At 36.3% G+C, this 18,739-nt stretch overlaps 1 long non-coding RNA gene across 8 annotated transcripts in view; it reads right to left on the bottom strand.

The window, feature by feature from the left end:
* LOC138111305 (uncharacterized) overlaps window positions 1–18,739 on the bottom strand; it is a 224,947-nt gene that overhangs the window by 71,267 nt on the left and 134,941 nt on the right. For 6 of the 8 annotated variants that reach the window (XR_011151323.1, XR_011151328.1, XR_011151324.1 and 3 more), the window contains one exon: window positions 348–432. This is a non-coding gene — a long non-coding RNA (uncharacterized lncRNA). Of the gene's footprint in view, window positions 1–347; window positions 433–3,906; window positions 3,968–9,766; window positions 9,916–18,739 lie in introns of all 8 variants that reach the window. The other 2 variants (XR_011151329.1, XR_011151326.1) reach the window with 2 other exon arrangements.

Here is an 18,739-nt window from a genome sequence, read left to right as displayed (position 1 = left end):
AGAATCTGTTTTATTAGGGGAAAGGATTCTGTAAAATATTATCTGATCTAATTTGTACAAAAATAAAATTAAAAAAAAAAAAACCACTAAAAAACACCAGCAACTTGTCATCAACAAATGATATCATTGATGCTGAAATCTGCTGCCTATCTTCAATCTCCTGCTTCTTAATTGCTGGCTGAAATAATTTATGACTGATTTGTTTTTTTATCCTAGAAGAATTTATTTCTTTTTTTTTTTTGAAGTTGATGAATGGCATGACTTTCAAAATTTCTTCTATTCTCTATATTATATCCCTAGACTCTGAGGAATTACAATTGCTATCAAAGTATATTTACCCAATATACCTTGTGATGGTTTCTCTAATGATCCATAAGTTTTCAGATGAGGCTTTGAAACGTGGAAGTACTGGGAAACTTTTCCAGTGTAGTCCTTAACAGCAGTGGAGAGAAGAAATGGAAAGTGCAATGAGATCCAGGTTCACATGTAGAAACAGCAGATATTAGAAATATATTACTGCACTGCCAGGACAACTCTAATGAGCTACAGAAGGGACACAAGAATCTCCAGGGCTGGGTTACTATATAGAAACCAAATTACTTATAACAATATAATTTCTTATTAGTATATGTTACTCTAGAAAATCTGAATGAGATTTTTGTGTCTCAGCTTCTATTAAATCAGACTGAGAGGATCTGGTGACCAAAAAATAACCTCTTCAACTGCAAGCTACTTCAGAATTACAACAAGCAAGCCTTGTCGCAAGATCCTTGGGTAGTGAGATCTTTTCTTGTGTTATCCTTTCTTCCCTTCTCTTTCTTTTCCTTATTTATACTTTTTCCTAAGTGCCACTTTTATGCTTTTATATTGCTATATTGCTATAGATAATAACAACCAAAATAGCTACATAGCTGCTTTCCACTGTAACCAAATTGTTCTGAAATAAATCTTACGTATATATATATATTTACAAACACCATCATTCAGTGTCTTTTCCCTCTAATCTGCCCCAAGGGTCAATTAACAAGAACCTGGGTTACTGTGGCCTTTGTAGGAGTGGGTGGTAACAGACTGTCATCTCAACTACTTCTTAATTCATGGTGGCAGACCTAGCAGAGCACCTCATCTAGCCAGCCTTCCCAAAGACATATATTCAAAAAAAATCATCTTGTGCATTACTCAGTATTTTTTTACTTTCTGTCTTCCTTTGAAAAGCATTAAGAAGAAAAGCACCTCCTTTTTTAAAGAAGTGATTTTCTCAAAACAGACAGTGCTCATCTCATGTATCATACTTTTTTTCCCTTCAATATTTTCAACAATATAAACCTCTGGGTTTCCAGGGAAATATTTCATGAAGAAACCTTATTCTTTGTTTTTATTTGCATGTTGAATTGCAAGTGTATTATTTTACTTCTCCCTTTGAGGTTAGTACAAGACCAGAATCTTCAGTGGGGCTGATGAGCAGCACAATAATACGTATTTTTGTCTTTCCCTTCCCTCAGGATCTTGATCTAAATGAAACTGCAGCTAGAAAATATTTGAAAATGACAGGATATCAGTTGTGAAAAAAACTCTCATTGTTTTTACACATCCCAAAGTAGAAATGAGTACACAGAGATATATAAATATATATACAGAATGGTCATTGAGGTTTAATGAATTTGCTTGAGCCAAACTTGACTTGGTGCATGTTATTCATTCTGTAATGACCATTAAGAAGACTCAGGCATAAGCAGGCACTGGCAAGAAAAAGGATCAGATTGAAGGCATCTAAATAACGATGTTCCAATTCCAAATACATTCATTCACATGAAATTGTCATTTAAGCACTGATCTTAAAAATAATGCACCTCAGTTTAGACTGTACAAGTTCTGTCAGATGATCTGGAATGCTTAAAATTTATGTCCACTACATTTCAAGGTAAGCATCATTACCAACACCATTTTAATTAAAGGCTTTTAGTCAGATTCTTGAGTCAGACTTATGACAATAGGAATTTAAAGTTTTTAACTTTGACTCTAAGCACACCTTTTCTATGTCTTTCATACCTTTTCTATACCTTTCTTATTTTGCCTGTTCTAGTATGTCCTGTTTTCTAACACTTACATGGAGAAAATTTTCAAGAAATACAAGTTATCTATCTCAGATTTTAGCTCTCCAAACAATAGGCCATAGGAAAAAAAAAAAAAACAAACCTGGAGAAAAACCTCAGTAAATATTTTTGACTAATGTATACACTCAAAAACTTTGTGACCTTTCTGTCCTCCTCAGACCCTGGGGATAGATATAAACCTGAAAGGAGAAGAGGAAAACAGACAGTTTGTTCCCAAAAGTTCCCAAGAAATCACCTTTTTACAAGCTGTTTCTTCAGCTTTTGCAGTGGGCTGAAATAACATAGACTTTGCACTGCATTAATATTTCTGGAGATCAGTGCTTCTGACACTGCCTTGGCAAACTATCTTTACCCAGTCTGTGTTTTCTGATGTAAAACCAAGTAGCTGTGTGTGGGAAAACTTACTGTCAGATGTTCTAGAATTGTTCTTCCAGAGTATTGTGGATCACTTAGTAAAGTAAAAGCCTGAAAATGCTAGATAATTTCAGAGGCTCAGCACTGGTCTGCTAATATGCCAGGAAGAATAAGCAATTATGATTTTCATCTAAGCAACATATGCTGTTTGCTGTCCTGTTCTGAACAGCTGTAGGTTAGATGCTGTTAAGATTAGGCCCCTTCTCTCCTCCATATTTCAAAATTCAAATTAAACTAAAATAACAGCACCTGCTGAACAAAAACACTATTTCAAAATGTGTACTTGCACACAATTACTATGAAGAGGCTGGCCACCATTGTTACCAGTCTATTCTTTCTGAATGGAAATGGCAGAGAAGTTTTCGATGCAGCTGCAGCTCTTCAATTGTATAACTAGTGCTGGCCCCAAGCCAACCCTCAAGAACTCAAGTGGCACCAAAAGATACTATATTGATTTGCAATCGAACATAATAGGCCATCAGCTTAATTATTACTGAAGTGACAAGGTTCTGGATATTTCATATTTATATTTCTGAGGCCTGTGAAAGATGAATGTAAATCTTTTAAATGCCTACATTTGCATATCTTCAGAAGGGTTGAGTGCTCTTACGGTATTCATAGCCTGTGAAAGACCTAAAGGACTGGCTATTCAACTCAGGTTGCTAGATCACACAGTCACTTACTTGCATAAGGAAACAGGGCTATAAAATGAAACACATTCCTGCAGAAAAATATCCCCAGATCTCTTGTGGACACCAAAAAAAAGGTATGCTGATCACTGATACCATCCTCATGGACATTTTCTTTCCCCTCTTACCTTTGGAAAAAGAATGCTTGGGCACAAGAGACTGAATTGGCATCATCTACCACTGTCATCTCCCAAAATACCTATTGAACAGAGTTATTTCTTCCCACTGACTCTCACCTCAGCTTTATGACAGAAGGTCTGCAAACAGTACTCAACATTTGGAAGAACTGTTTGTTAGGGGAATGCAGGAACATTTACTGTCTAGACAGTGAGACGAAGACCCAGGGTTTCAACTCTGTCATCTCTACCACACTAGGTCATTAGCTAGCCAGCTCCTAATGATATGCTTCTGTTTGTCAGGTGTACACATTTTTTTTGCACTCAGATCCTATAACTCTACCCACTTAGAATCATTTAGACAGACTGTTTTAATCATACAAAGAATCACTTCTATTTTAATAACCTTAAATCCATTTCTTCACATGCCCTGTATCTCTCATCTTCCATGCAGGTTGCGCCATTGCAAGGTCACAATTTTTACTAAGCACATATATACACCAAGCAACGTTTTCTCTTATACTCCTAGTCTCTGAACTGCAGTTGTCCTCAAAAGTTTTCTCTTTTGCTTACCACTGGCATTTGTCATAAATTCCTTTTTTGTATGTGGATTCCTTATATCATATGTGGATATCTGAAAAAGAAAATAATTGTTTCTCCTGTTCTCAGGAAGTTAAACAAGACATAAGTGAAAACATAGTTACAAATATGACAACACTCATTTCTGGATTTGTACAGTGGAGGAAAAGATTTGTTGCCATGGTCATACTCTGTCTCCTGCTAGTAACATTATTCCCAAAGAGTTCAGGTTTATATGCTCAAGTATCAATGCCCTCTACTGGAGGAAGTATGCCTGAACTCCTTACATTGAAAATCTATTCCAGTGCTATCCATTTGGTGACTTTTAATCACCACTGAGAGAGAAGGCCAACAGATGGCTGGGATAGAGGTTGTCACTGTAGATCTACTGGATCCTATAAAACAATAACTTCATTAAACTTCATATTAAAGAAGTCCAGGACTTAATGCTTTCAACAACAACAACAAGAAGACAGAAATAAGTTTGTTAAACAGAAATGGAACAAGTTTGCAGGAAAATGTTTTTCTTCATTGTCTGCTGATATGCTCAAACACAACACCCAGACTCCTCCTCACCAAAAAAAAAACCCTAACAACACTCCCCCTCCCCTTGCCAAAGCCCCAAAACTTTAATCTGCAACCTCAAGGTTTTCCAAAACAGCCAATGACTGCGCTCTTTAGGAATTCAGTTATGACACTTCAATACTATTTGCAAAAGTAAACCAATTTGCACATTTCCACTTGGCTCTTAATGTAAACACAAACAATTTCATAACTGAAATCCCATTTCAAAAAAAAAAAAAAAAAAAAAAGGAAAACTAAAAACACCAGACCGGGATTCAGCTTTGCCATGAGCAGGTGTTAACTTATGTAAAATTCCTGGCTCAATGTCTATGATGGATTTGGGAAAACAGAATGAATTTTAGTCATATTCCTGTAGCATAGAGTTTTCTTCTGTTTATTTTTTCCTTCCGTTTCTAGTGTACATAGATGCTGTCTGATTGCTCCATCTTAACAGTATTACAGGAAAGGCAGCTCCCACCACACCTGCAATCACTGTTCGTTATCAAAGGGATTTAAACCAAAGGAAACTGAATTCTCCAATGTGAGGCAAGCAAACAACATTAGATGAACCACTTTGTGTTCACACAAAAATGCCTAAATGCAAACTAAGCATTCTTGTGAACATGTGCTGAGAAAGAGTGAGCCAGAGAGAGGATTAGTTTAAAAATTTGAAAATTAGTTTGAAAATTGGGCCATTGTCTAGCCCACACAGTTACAACTTAGTAAATGTTAAGTACTATATGAAGTGAGTGTCTCTTCTCCATCTCCTGGAAACAGTACTGTGTTTCTGTCTCAAAGAGCACAGACATATTGTGTGTGCTCACAAGAGAATTCAGTGAGATCAAAACCCACTAATTTTGGTCAGGATTGGGGTGTATTGCTAGAAAAACCTGGGGGACTTTGTGTTTTCATTGCTAATAGATGTAATGACTTAGGTAGAAATGTACCTGTGAATGCATTGACAGAGGGGAACAACACAATTTTTTCTCAATTATCTTGAAAGTAGAATATGATTTCCTAACCAGAAACATTACATTTTTTTTCTGTCATTTTCCTGTCAAAACCAGGATAATAATGAAAAAAAAACCCAGTCAGATATAGTGCTTTGGAATGTGAGATCTTTTGATGATGATTTTTTAGCCATACATATGAAAGACACTAGAAGGGAAGGAAGAACACAGAGAGGCCAGGAGAAAGGGAACACACAAGACATAGAACTAGTGAGGAAAAAAAGGCTTTCCCAGTTTGGAGGCAATTTCCTGCAATTTCATTTGGACAGCCACTTGCCACAGTACTAAGTATTTGAACACTGATGCCAAGAAGGCTGCAAGGAACAGACTTCCAGGGATTCAAAGGGTCAGTCAGACCTAGCTCTCAGGCCTGAGAATGCTCCTGTGTGATGGTAGAAGTGGTCAGCAAGGAATCAATCATTTCTGACTTCTGCCAGTGCAATCCCTGCAAAGTGTCCCAGGCTAAAACCAGACTGATAACAAATCACAGGCTTTGTAGTCATGTGAAGGGAAAAGAGCTGTACAGCAACCACCTGCACAGGCAATTTTGCAAAGAAAGGATGTGAAGATGAAAATTGGGCTGTTGTTACCAAGTAGCTGAGAATCCAGCTGAGGTTTTTGTTGTTGTTAAAAGGAACAACAAAAGCTCACTTAAAACACGGAAAACAACGAACTATCCAGAAAATAAGAAATCAATATGCTTTCTATACTATAGGGCCAAAAAGTTTCTGTATAATGTGACATATGGCTACTTTCTAATTACAGAAAACTTTCTGGGAGTAGCACAGAATATTTGCTCTCTCTCTTTAAAACAAAGAAAAAAAACCCCACCACACTCCCTTATTAGACTTGTAAGTAAATAAAAGGGTGTTTCTTTAAATAATTCATCCCTTCATACCTACACAGAGTGATCACTAAGAGATTTAGATTTTCTCCAATTTTATTCAGAGTGATAAATAACAGCTGAGAAATACATACAGCTCAGTATAGACTGCAAAAGTAATGTAATCTGTTATGGAGTTAAACACTGTTAGGACATCAAAATATCCCAATCAGTTTTGGGATTTAGGATTAAAATCTTCAGATTTCAAGCATGCAATAAGACTTAAAGGTAGAACTTTCAAAGAAATTGAAAGCCAAATATTGAAAAACAAAAAAATGGTTAATGAAATATTTAAATATTTTATTATAAAATCCAAAACTGAATGAACCATCACAAAGTGCTGATACCTCCCCCTGTCTCCTCAAGATATAGGCTGGGGTCTGAAACAATCTCTTCATGTTGCTGAGCAGTTGCTCCCAGGAGTGATTTCACTAAGTCTGTGCAATTTACTTGGGACAGGGGCTCTACAGTGAACACAAATCTTCACAAACTGACTCTAAAATAGCCTGGGAGAGCCCCCAAATTACTTTAAAACAAATTCGGTATCAATCTGACCTGTACCATGAAATCCAGGACAACAGATTTCTTCTTGGACCTCTAGATTTTATATTACAGAAGGTTTTTTTCCCTAAGTCTTCTTTCTTATTGTGTAAAACAAAGGTATCTCGTAGGAGGAGAAAACATTTTAAATTCAAAAATAAAAATATCTTTATCATATGCTGTAGAAGTATTTATGAAATTAGTTGATACTTTAAGTTAAAATTATATAATTAATATTAATCCCACTATATTTCTTCTGTGGGATTTTTCTGAAGACTTACAGAATAATCATGTACAATTTTTTCTCTGCATGAGCACATGCTACAGGCAGGAAACAAAATTTGAGTCAGAGTTCTATTCATTCGAGTGCAAAACTCCACAGTCTTCCATCCTGGATTCTCCAGGATTTATTTTCCTGACAGGTATCTACAAAATATGGTGTGTGGCTTCCTATGGCTGCTCCTCCAAAGTGACTTCAAGAAGCACAAATTATGTAACTCCCAGCAGCACTAAATTTCCTGGATTTTTGAAAGGATAACATGAATAAACTTTTTGCTGTGTTTTTTTCCTCTTTTACAGAGTTGGACTAGATAGTCTGAGCATATGGGAGGTGGGATGTGAAGATGGACACAGAGGCATCCAGCACCCTCCCATACACACAGTATCAGTCCAAAACATATGCCTGGACTCCCCTCCTATCCCTACCACTGACTTCCTGAACTACTGTTTTTCCTCCTCCTTTTCTAAGTTGTTTGAGGCTTGTGTCCACAAGGCACTTAGCACAGCAGAAACCTAGCTACCACTGAGATTTAAGTGCAGCTGGAATGTTAATATTGAAAAGAGGAACAGACCACAGAGGCAAAATTATTGGGCAGCAAAACCAGCCAAGCCTAGTGCTCACCAGTAAAGGAGGGATCTCCTCTGCTATGGAGGCAGACAGGCTCAGAGACTGTATATTTCTCAGAATCAAATAGCAAAGTACTTTGAAGTTTTTTCTTTCCCATGAGTACAAGAAATAAAGGAGTGGTACATTTACAAAGCAAGTAAATCTTAAAAGAGAAACTTCTGTTATTCCTTCATTATTAGAATTAACCTCTTCTGTTTAAATTTATTAATGAAGTACATAAAATTGGTTGTCATGAATTTTCTTTCCTTCAGCACCCCAGACTTATTGATCTTAGATTCATTCCAAAATACTGCTGACCAAAATAGGAACTCAAACTAAATCATTGATTAAGAAATATGTACTTAGAAGAATAGTAAATATTGCATATACTGGAGTCTCTGAAATCAGAATAGCTGCAGCAAATATTTTCCTCTGAGAACAAAAATTGGTTTTGCCCTTGAAGTTGAAATTTTTCTTCAGTCTTTACAGACTTTCCAGACTCACACAATGGCTGAGGTTGGAAGGGAGCTCGGGAGGTCATTTTGTTCAGCTGTCTTGCTCAGGCAGACCCACCTAAGAATCAGCTGCCCAGGACTTTATCCAGATTATTTTTTAATATCTGCAAGGATGGAGGAGACTCCATAAAGTTTCTGGGAAACCTAGATCAGCGGTCAGTGAGCCCCACAGTGGAAAAAAGCATTTCCTGGTGTTCAGATGAAATCTCCCATGTTTTAGTTTATGCCCATTACCTCTTGGCCTGACACTGGGCACCACTGAAAAGAGTCTGGCTATGCCTTTTTTATACATTCAGGTATTTACATACATCAACAAGCATATAAAACTTCTCAAAATATATATAAGCACAAAAGCCTTCCCTTCTCCAGGCTGCACGATCTGTCAGCTTTTCCTTGGATGAGGGGTGTTCCAGTCCATTATCTTATTTGGCTTTGGCCATTAGGAAGCATCTCCAACTCTCTTTTGTACTGGGAAGTCCAGAGCTGGACATTATTCCAGGTGCAGCCTCACTTGTGTAGGAAGAGGGGAAGAATCACCTCTGTTGATCTGCTGGCAAGATTCCTCCTAATGCATCCCAGGATAGCATCTGCCACAAGAGCACGCTCTTGACTCTAAACAGGACCAGTGCAGATTAGTTTGCTCATTCCCTAGCTTATGGTGCCACTCATGGTCATTTGTCCTACCCTATTTCCCTTGCTGAGTGTAAAATCTACCACAGGTTTGATTTATCTACATTCCCTCTCCCTTCCTTTTTAATCTAAACTTTTGTTTACATGGAAATTTTTTACCCTCATGTATCAAATGCAACCACATTCTTAGGCCCCACATTAGGGATGAGGGCAGCCACAAATCTTGAAAAGTATTAGAGACTATAGAAACATATATCGAGTATAAATAAATAAATAAATAAATGTAAAGTATTATACCATATTATATATGATGTAAATGTGAGTGGACAGGAATTAATACCTTGGATAAGGTTCCCTTTGATTAGTATCTTATATAATAACTGTCATCACTGCACAGTGGAAGCAAAAATTAGGACGAGTAATCCTTCCATTAATTCTGTTGCACAGGTTTAAACTACTAAGTGGTAAAGAGCTAAAAATTATAGAACATAATGCCTTAGTCACAACCATACCAGTGAAAAAAAGGAAAAAAAAAAAAACACCTTACATTTTCTGATTGTTCATATAGAATATGTTAATTCTGTCCTCTTAACTCTAAAGCTTCTGGAACTGGTATCAGCTTTCATCAAACAGCCTAAAGAAACAAATATTATACATCCCCACACAGGCCAGACAAGTATTTTTGGCATTTTGCCCCTTAGGATCAAAGCAAATGAAGCCCAGACCCATCTCATATGTTGAACTGAATGAAACTAAGGACGAAATTAACCAGCATTATAATATATGGATGTGTGTGAAAATGAGTGAGGAACTGATTGGACATTACCTTCCTTGTTCTTTCATCCTGTGTAAACCTGGATCTTCTCAGTGAATGAAGAAAGTCAGGATATATGACATAAGAATGGAAGTAACTGCTCCTCCAGGATAAAGTGTAATTTGGCAATAGGAACTAATTTTCCACACTTTTAATCTTTCCTGAGGGAAAAAGGGATAATAGATTTTCTTTAACTGCCCTCTCAAGTATTGTACTGAAGACTGAAATTACCACTGAGTCTTTAAAATATGTACTTAATATCCTGAGAAATGCGTCTACAGAGAGATGCTAATAGAGAATTATATGTATATAACTACACACACTTATTTTATATCTGGTTCATAACACTATTAAACTTCATATAAAGATGGTATCTGAGTTATGACCATTGAAAAAACAATGACACATGATATCTTTTCTTCTCCTAAATCAGGCAGAAAAATGTACCTGAGGAGGACAGCTGAAGGAATTCATGCACAGTAACAGAGTTTCCTTTTAAAATTTTTTTTAACGAATACATACATTATCTACAAAAAGACCAAAAAAGTACAATGATAACAGTTTATTTTCCATCAACTCTGCCTGTTACTGGGAGTCTTCCATTTTGATAAAAGTATTCTGAATCAAATATGTGTGCAGGGAAGGTGTCAGGTTTCTTTTGATATGCTGAGCATTCCTGCCCATCCCAATTCATGAATAGAATTATTCAACCCACTTGACATTTTATTTTGAATCACAGCTTCATGAAAATATGTTGATTAAATGAGTTGAAAATTCACATGTTTCTCAATATTCTCAAAAGATTTCCTCAGGTATGATATCCCAGAAGGACTCTGCTTTAAGATGTCTTGGAGCAAATGGAGGACCAAATTGTTCTGGGCCTGATGGGGTGAAATAGCACACACTGAGCAGGTCCATGTATGCAGCAGCTAGGTTTCTACTACTGGAAGCAAATACTTAAAATTTAGATAAAGCCAACTTATCTTCTCTACAGTAAAATAAACAGGAAATAAATAAAATTAAGTTTAATATGTGCATAAATATTTAGAAAGCAAATGCAACCTAAAGAAGAGACATGCTGCATGTCCTATATTCTGTTTCAAATAAAGCATTGTCTTTATCTTTCTTCTAATCCCCAAATTAGGAACATACAGACTCATTAAAAATATCTTGGAGATGGAGACTCTGTATGTGTAATGTGCTCTAGTTTTAATGATTCCTACTAATTTTTAAGTCTTAAGAGTTCAACTAGTATTAGTCTACAAACCCACACTCCAAATGAAAAAAAGTTAATGTGTATGGGGTTAGACAGAAAAACAGAGGTGGCAAAAACAGTTCTATCAGGCCACCCCACAGTGCCTCCCTGCCATCTAAAACACACCATTCCCCACACTGACCTTTTCAGGAGGCTCCAGGGCATGTACATAGAGCCCCAGGAGAATGGGATCACCCACCACATGATGGAATTTATTACCAACCTAAGAAAAAGTTTTATTCAAGTGGCAATCTTGACTGAAGGCAACAGGATTTTAAAAAAATGGAGATTTCAGACTTCTCCAAGCAGGACATTCCTAAAGGGCAAGTACTGTTGGAAAGAAGAGCAACGGTAAAGGTGGCCAAGCAAGCATCAAACAGGCAACCCTAAATACTGCAAGGTGGCAGCACAACAGAGTGCAATGACTGATCTGGAGTCTGCCTGCCTCTAGAGCATATGGAGGGGTGGAATCCCATTGCAGAAGTTTAGAGAAGGTTAATTCACAACACTTTTCCTTTCCTTTCCTCAGCCTGACTAAAAGACCAATTTATTCAATGAGGGTGTCCTCATCTCTGTCTCCTGATGTGTTGTTGGGTTTTGTATGCTCCTTATGATCCTCAAAATGTTTTTTTCTCTGCTGCTGTTTTTCTTATCTGCTTTTTGTTTAACAAGCTACAGAAAAAATGCAAAGATACCCATGTTATGACTAAAATTGCAAGCTTAGTTTTGCAGCAAACATACAAATGCTTAAGATTCAATTTACTGAACCTTCTACAAACAATTTCATGCCTCATTTTCCAGCTCTAAGTTGCTACAATGGATATCTTCACAAAAAAAAAAAAAAAAAGAAGTAAAGCTCCAGTGTTAAGTATTCATTATATACACTCTCCTTCTAAATTTCTTTGACCATCACAATATTTCTTTGATGTGCCAGCATTTTTACATTTCAAAGACTAAGATAACAATGTGATTTTAAGAAGTCTGGAGGGGAATAAAAACAGAATACACATCTATAGTGTGCAGGAAAGCAACTGCTTTTTCTAAGATTGTTCCTGTCAATTGTCTTGTCTTAGTTTTAATTAATTTTGGAAGGTTTTTTGGTTATGTCTTTTTAAATGGAGCAAAACAGACCATGGAAATCCCTGTTATTAACAGTGAAAGAGCATTGTTCTTGCAAATCAACAATTGCCTTTTTATTTATTTTTTATTTTAATTCACTGGAATGGTGACACTATGAAGCAATTCTCTCACTTCACTTTGAATCCTCCACAAGCACAAGAATTAAAAGAGCTCTTGTCGCTCAAGGGAGCCTCCTTTTTACTGCACAATTCACAAATGGACTTTACACAGCTGGACTGAAGACCCCAAGCGAAGAAAGAAACTGGGAATTGGAAAGATGTGGAAATTAATGGTGTTCAAAGAAATACATATTTGGGCACTGTGTAGAAATGCACTTGCATACATGCAGCTTTTGTTGTATATTTTCTGTTTTGCTTAAAAATTAGGATTTCTAAAAATAGATACGTCAGTTTTCTGTATTCATATGCAAGTCATTTGTGTGGCTGATTTCCATATAATTGTAGTGAAACATAAAATTAAATTAGAAAAAATATGCCAAAGTAAGTATTTTTTCATTTGTCAACACCTTGCTACCTGCTCATTCTACTTCTACATGCTTCCAGCTCTGAAATCTGCTAGTGAAGAATAAAGTGTACAAAGTTTATGGAAGGCCATATAAAACACATTTATCCAGATACAGTGAGGCACATGGCTCAGCTGGTAAGAGAATCTCTCTCTCTAATTTTATACCCACAGACTTAATGCATTCTACTTTCTCCATAATTGAGAAGTCCACAGAACCAAACTGCAGCAATTCCATGCCTGGAAACTGCAGAACAGGGTCCGACATTTTTAGAATATTTTGAGACATACATAGATTTACTCCCTCAGATCTTGAGAAATCTGAGCTGAAGACATCTTGCTTTGTCTGCCAGAACTACATCATAACTACTTCTTGTTGAAGCTTGTTCTTTTAAAATGTCTATTTCCATTCCCTTGCAATTTTAGAAAAAAAGAAATTTCTTCCAGGTTGTCATGTTTCATCTTAACAATTTTCAGTAAAGTCTCTCAAATATAAGGAGGGTTTTTTACAGTATGCTGGGTGCAGGGGAGTGGGTGGCAGGATGGAGAACAAATATTCCTCTCAGAACTATGTGACCCTTTTCTGATAACCAAAATATTCAAGAATGGTTTTAATCCCACCTCTTTTCATTGTCTTATCTAATGTAGCTTTCTGAAAACAAACAAAAAAATCACTGGAGCCTGAACAATGCATTTTGCAGAAGGAATATAGTTTTAGGCTCTTCCTTGTAGCTGTCCCCTTTACAGAGATAAACCAAATGCTAATCTTCTCTTACTCATAAAAACATACAGTGCACATACTTTGAAAAAAGAATGCACAAAACTATTATAGACAAAATCACAGAGACAGTAAAATTACAAAAAGCAGGGACTGAATATTTCTACTGACTTCTTTGGGAAAAATGTGTGAGTGACAGGGACAAAATCATCAGAATTTATCAGGACCAAAATCTGGTCTTTATTATACATAGTGTTTATTACTTGGGGGAACTTAAAATACACTTAAAACCACTCAAAGTTGTTAGAAGTAATTTTTTTTAAAAGTATGAACATATAAAGTCTAAAATAACTATCAAAGTATGTGTAATTTTTGAATCTTCAGCCTACAAGTCAGCATATGTTAATTGTTGCTTGATTTTAACAAATGTTGGACTTGAGGGGTTGTGGCCTTTAATGTCAGAAATATTTTACATTTTGAGGAAGAAATCCAGAAGATAAAGTATTAACAGTATCAGAAGAGTTGATCTATAAAATACAAGTTTATAATTTTGATCCCTTATTTGAGCTACAATTGTTTACTTGGATAACTTGTATTAGAAGAAGGCATGAATTAGCAAAACATAATTTCTCTGTATTTCTAGGTGTATATTCCTCAGCTAGGTAGCTCTACTGGATAGATACCTGCCTATATATTCAAAGACTTTCAATACAGTAAAACAGTTTCTGTCTTCAGCCTTCAATTCAAATAAGCACTTTAATAATAGATTAAAAAAGTTAGGGGAAATATTCAGGAGATCAATGAAAGTTTTATCATGACAAAACAAACTTAGAAAAAAAACCCTGCAGAGTAAGTTTGTAACTCAAAACAATAAACCAAGAGAATGGCTTATGTCAACAATGTTGTGTTTCAAATGCAAATGATCCCTCCTTCAAAAGAGTTTCATGACAGTTCTCTATAGCGGATTCGTCCCTTTCCACATTCGTTTTTTTCCATAACCTCCATAACCACCATTGTTAAGGACAGGGGGACAATGTTGAACTCCTGGATTTCTGAACTCTGATGAAGATAATATGGATGCATCTATTCGTGGACAGAGTTATGCCTAGTAATGAACTATATCTGATGAAAAGGACATTTTCCTCTTTTTTTTTTTTTTTTTTTTTTTTTTTTTTTTTCCTGAGCATATTGATATATTACCTATTGGGTTAAAAAAGCCCAGCTCCTATACTCTGAGTAGAAATATGGACTCATTTGGTTCAAGCTGAGAGCTTTTTTTATTACTTTTATATGACTTTATATAAAAAGGGTTTGTGACCTGCCAAAGCAATTACAAGATGACAGAAGATGAGACAAGACTCCACTCATTAACCTTAATAGCTTTCAAGCCAAAACAAAATAAAAAGTCATGTCTTTGTATTTAAAATTGCTTGCCAGTATTGTGATGCAGTAACTTTACTGTCTCTGGCACATCGCTGCATCTTTTTTACAATTTTATATTTATTTCACATTAACCATTTTTGGCTGAAAGCTTTTGTTTAACTATTACTTATGGCATTTTTCTGAATTCCCTGGTGTGGCACTATGTAAACATAAAGTAATACACAGCTGGTTGCCTTGGCAGCAGGTGTAAGAAAAACACAGGCATAATAGGAATAAATACTAGGAATAAACCAATAGGAGGAGTCCTGATTTCTTGGTTTGGTCATCATCCTCCCAATTAACAATGGGCAAGAGAGATTTAATAACAAATGCTGTTTTGAAGCTCAAAATTTACAGTCCTTAAAAGCAACACCAAACCATCCTGGCCCTCCTGAGCAACAAACTACCTTGAAAAGTATGGTATAAGGAACAACACATGCCTCATTTCCAACTCCAGACAAGTATTCCACCTCCAAAGAAGTGGAGAACTACACATTCGGCCCTCTCTTTGATCCATCCCGCTCCATAACTCATACTGGCCATAGATCCTGGCACAGAGCTGGCAGGAGATACTGAAGGCTAGAAAATCCTGACCAGTTTAAATGAAAATTCTGAAGTTAAATCCTTTTAACCTCTACTGCTTTCCCAACAGGTGTCTTACAATTTAAGGGAGTTGCACCGTGAACCCCTTTATTGTTGATCTTTCAGATGACAGGTTTCTTGAAGAAGGACCAAAACTCTCAAACTTATACTCCAAATACATAAATTCGTACAGAAAAAAAATATAAAGTATTGGCATTCTCTACTCCATACAATATATCTGTAAGATTGTTTGGGAAATCTTTGTATGGATATAATGATTCTGTTTGACTGCAAATTCTATTTTGTTTAAAACCTTCGTCTTTGTATTGACTAAAGCACCTACAAGATGCATTGTAGAAGAGACAAGAGAAGTGCTGTAAAGTAAAAAATCTATTTTATATGCACAATGAGCACATGCATACCAGGTTACTGCAGATGCTGTGGCAGAGGCAGGATTTCTTTGCTACTTGGAATATTTTGGAGCAAACCCTGCAGGTGTTTCTGTCTAGCTGTTTCCTGTGCATCTCCATGTACGGACATTATTCAACTGGCTTTACCTGAGAATGATGGCTCAAAATGGGAATCTCAGTGTTGCTCTAGCAATGATTCAGGAAAATAAATCCCCAGAAAGTACTATCCCTTCATCAAAGCTATGTGTCATCCTTGAACCTACTTGTAATATTGTAATTCAAGAAACTTGAATTTTGGTCATCAAAAGGGAGAGTTCACGTGGAAATTTTAAATACCCATAATTCATAATGACATTAACAATATCAACAATAATAACAAAGCCACATATGAGAAAAGGACATTATAGGGATCTGTTCTGGAGCTCACAGTAACTGTCTGGTTGGTGAGGTGGTTGTCCTTTTTAGTAAAAGTATAGAGAATCTTTTTACTCTGAACTGGCAGTAAATACCTATATTGCCTTTCATCTGATAAAAGCCAACAAATATACAAATCCTACTGGCTACTGTTATGAGCAGGAAACACTTAGGACTTCAAGATGACTACAGATTTAGAATTCTCTTCTTCTTGCAATAGCAGGTTATCAATTTGAGGTACAAACACCATTGTTAAGTAGCATTTAATGATCACTGCCTTTATGATATAAGCAAGGCTGCATTTCCCACATATAGCCAAACTACTGACAGCTGATCAGCACTGGGCACCTGGTTCTGTTAAGAAATGCAAAATAGCACCAAGCTTAAAAGTCCTATCCCAGATTTCTGACTCACAAAACCTCCTTCCCTATCTCCTCCAACATGCACAAGTGACAATGAGGATGATGTTCAGAGCCTTAAAACAAGGTCCCCTTTTAACCTCTGTCTGTCCATATGTGCCTTATCATTCCATGTATCAACACTGTTAGCACACTCTTTCTGTATATGTGATGGAAAAGGCTTCAGGAGACAAAGTTTGAAATGCCTGAAGTTTCCTAATCATATCACTGGCACATTATCTCCAGTCAGCTTGTCAATTATACTGTAAATAAGTTTTTATATGATATTTTTTATATTAACAAATTTAAATGGGAGAGATTTAATAAACATTGTGGATTCATTCTTTGGAATCCTGAGCAAGAGCCTGCACTGAGCTGTGCTGTCAGTGCTGAAATATGGGTTAGAATTATTGATGTATTCTTAGCCTATTTTTGGGTTTTGTGCAGAACCCACTGATGTTTCCTTCTCCTGTCCTGAAAGAAATGGTCTGTTTGATATCAACAGATAAATACCACAAACACTTAAAAAAAAAAGTGTGCAGTATATTGGAATTGTAAATTTGCTGACACAAGACAGAGAATCCCTCTCAGTGGAGTTTAGTTCACAACTTTATAAGTGCTTTTTAAAAATATATGCAGATCCTCAAAAATGCAGTTTTATTTTCTTTTCAGGAATTTAAATCTATTCTTCCAACTACACAAAATTAATTTAAATTAATATTTTTCCCATTTTTATTAATTTTTTTGACCTATCATTGTTTTTTCTCATTTCACTTAGGCTCTTGGTACATAAATCCATTCTAAATGTTTTCACAGCTGCTCAGAAGGTGTTGATTCTCAGTGTCAACTCATTCACTCAACATAATCATTCCCTTTTAATCAAACAGTTAACAGGAGACCAACAGCTATCATTCTACTGATGGGGTCCAATAGCTGGGAGAGGTGACAGTGGTGTAATTACCAGGCCTGACATACTTTGTGCACTTTTTCCCACCTTTTTAGGCAGATGAGGCCGTACTGTGCAATGTCAACAATCAAAATGGAAATGCAGGCAGTGTGAAGACCCGGGTGAGTAATTACCAGGGGCTGCAGACCTGTGACTACTCCCAGTGTGGCAGGGCTGACAAGGTGCAGATTGTTTTTTATCCCCTAGTGTGAATCTGGCTGTCTTGCTGTTGATAGATCCAGGTGGTGGTATTAATTAATACACCAGCAGGAGTTAGTTCAGCTCTTGACAATGCATTTTCCTTACTAGGGAGAAAAGAGAAGGCAGCAATCTGTTGCTGAGAAAAAAAGTCATTCTTTTTGACTTCTTTCTATAAAGATTGAAAACTAAAGTACGTTTTGAGAAGTAAGTTATCATCAGAGGTTACTTACTGTATTTCTGTCTTTGGAAGTTGGATGTAAGAAGGGCTGCATAATTTAATGACATTTCACTCAGAATTTATTCCATTTAGGTTGTTCATATAAGAAATGTTCAACTGATTGTTGAGTGTTCCAGTATGGTATGTAGACATCAAGCCTGTCTCATTCTGTTTAAATTTTTTGGACCTCTGAACTTTACATCATCAGTTCCTGCCATTTGACCTGCAAATAAATTCTGGGGAAAATATCCCAATTGAATGTCAATTAACTGAAATGCAGACCCAGATTGTGAGTGCAGTTATCACTCTGCATGTCATCTAAATGTACAGTCACAGCTGTCAATATGCTAATCACCTGTAAATTATCAGTGATACTATTACCTAGACCATTTGATATGTTACATTTAAAATTTAAATTTGAATATATGTAACAATATATGCTCCACTTGGATGACAAACTCTTTTAGCAAGGCTATTTTTTGTGGTGAAAATATCCAAATCCTGTTTTCACCAGTGACTTACCATTTTTTTTCAGGTGTCTAATAAATCAAATGTATTTTATGGCATGGGCACATGCAATCCCCATCTTTAGCTGGGGTAAGTGAAGGGGCAAAAACTTGGGTCCTCAGCTACTTAACACACTCTTATGTGTGTTATGTCTCTTTCCCCTCTGCTCCAACAATTGATTTCTCCTGAGAATACCAGTTTCAGCCAATATGACTCAAGATGACAGAACCTTTTTTTTAAGCTATTTCAAATACATTCCTTTATTTTTTACTTC

This window comes from Aphelocoma coerulescens, chromosome 5 (genome assembly GCF_041296385.1).
Source record: "Aphelocoma coerulescens isolate FSJ_1873_10779 chromosome 5, UR_Acoe_1.0, whole genome shotgun sequence".
NCBI lineage: Eukaryota > Metazoa > Chordata > Aves > Passeriformes > Corvidae > Aphelocoma > Aphelocoma coerulescens.
This window is presented reverse-complemented; position numbering and strand designations above follow the sequence as displayed.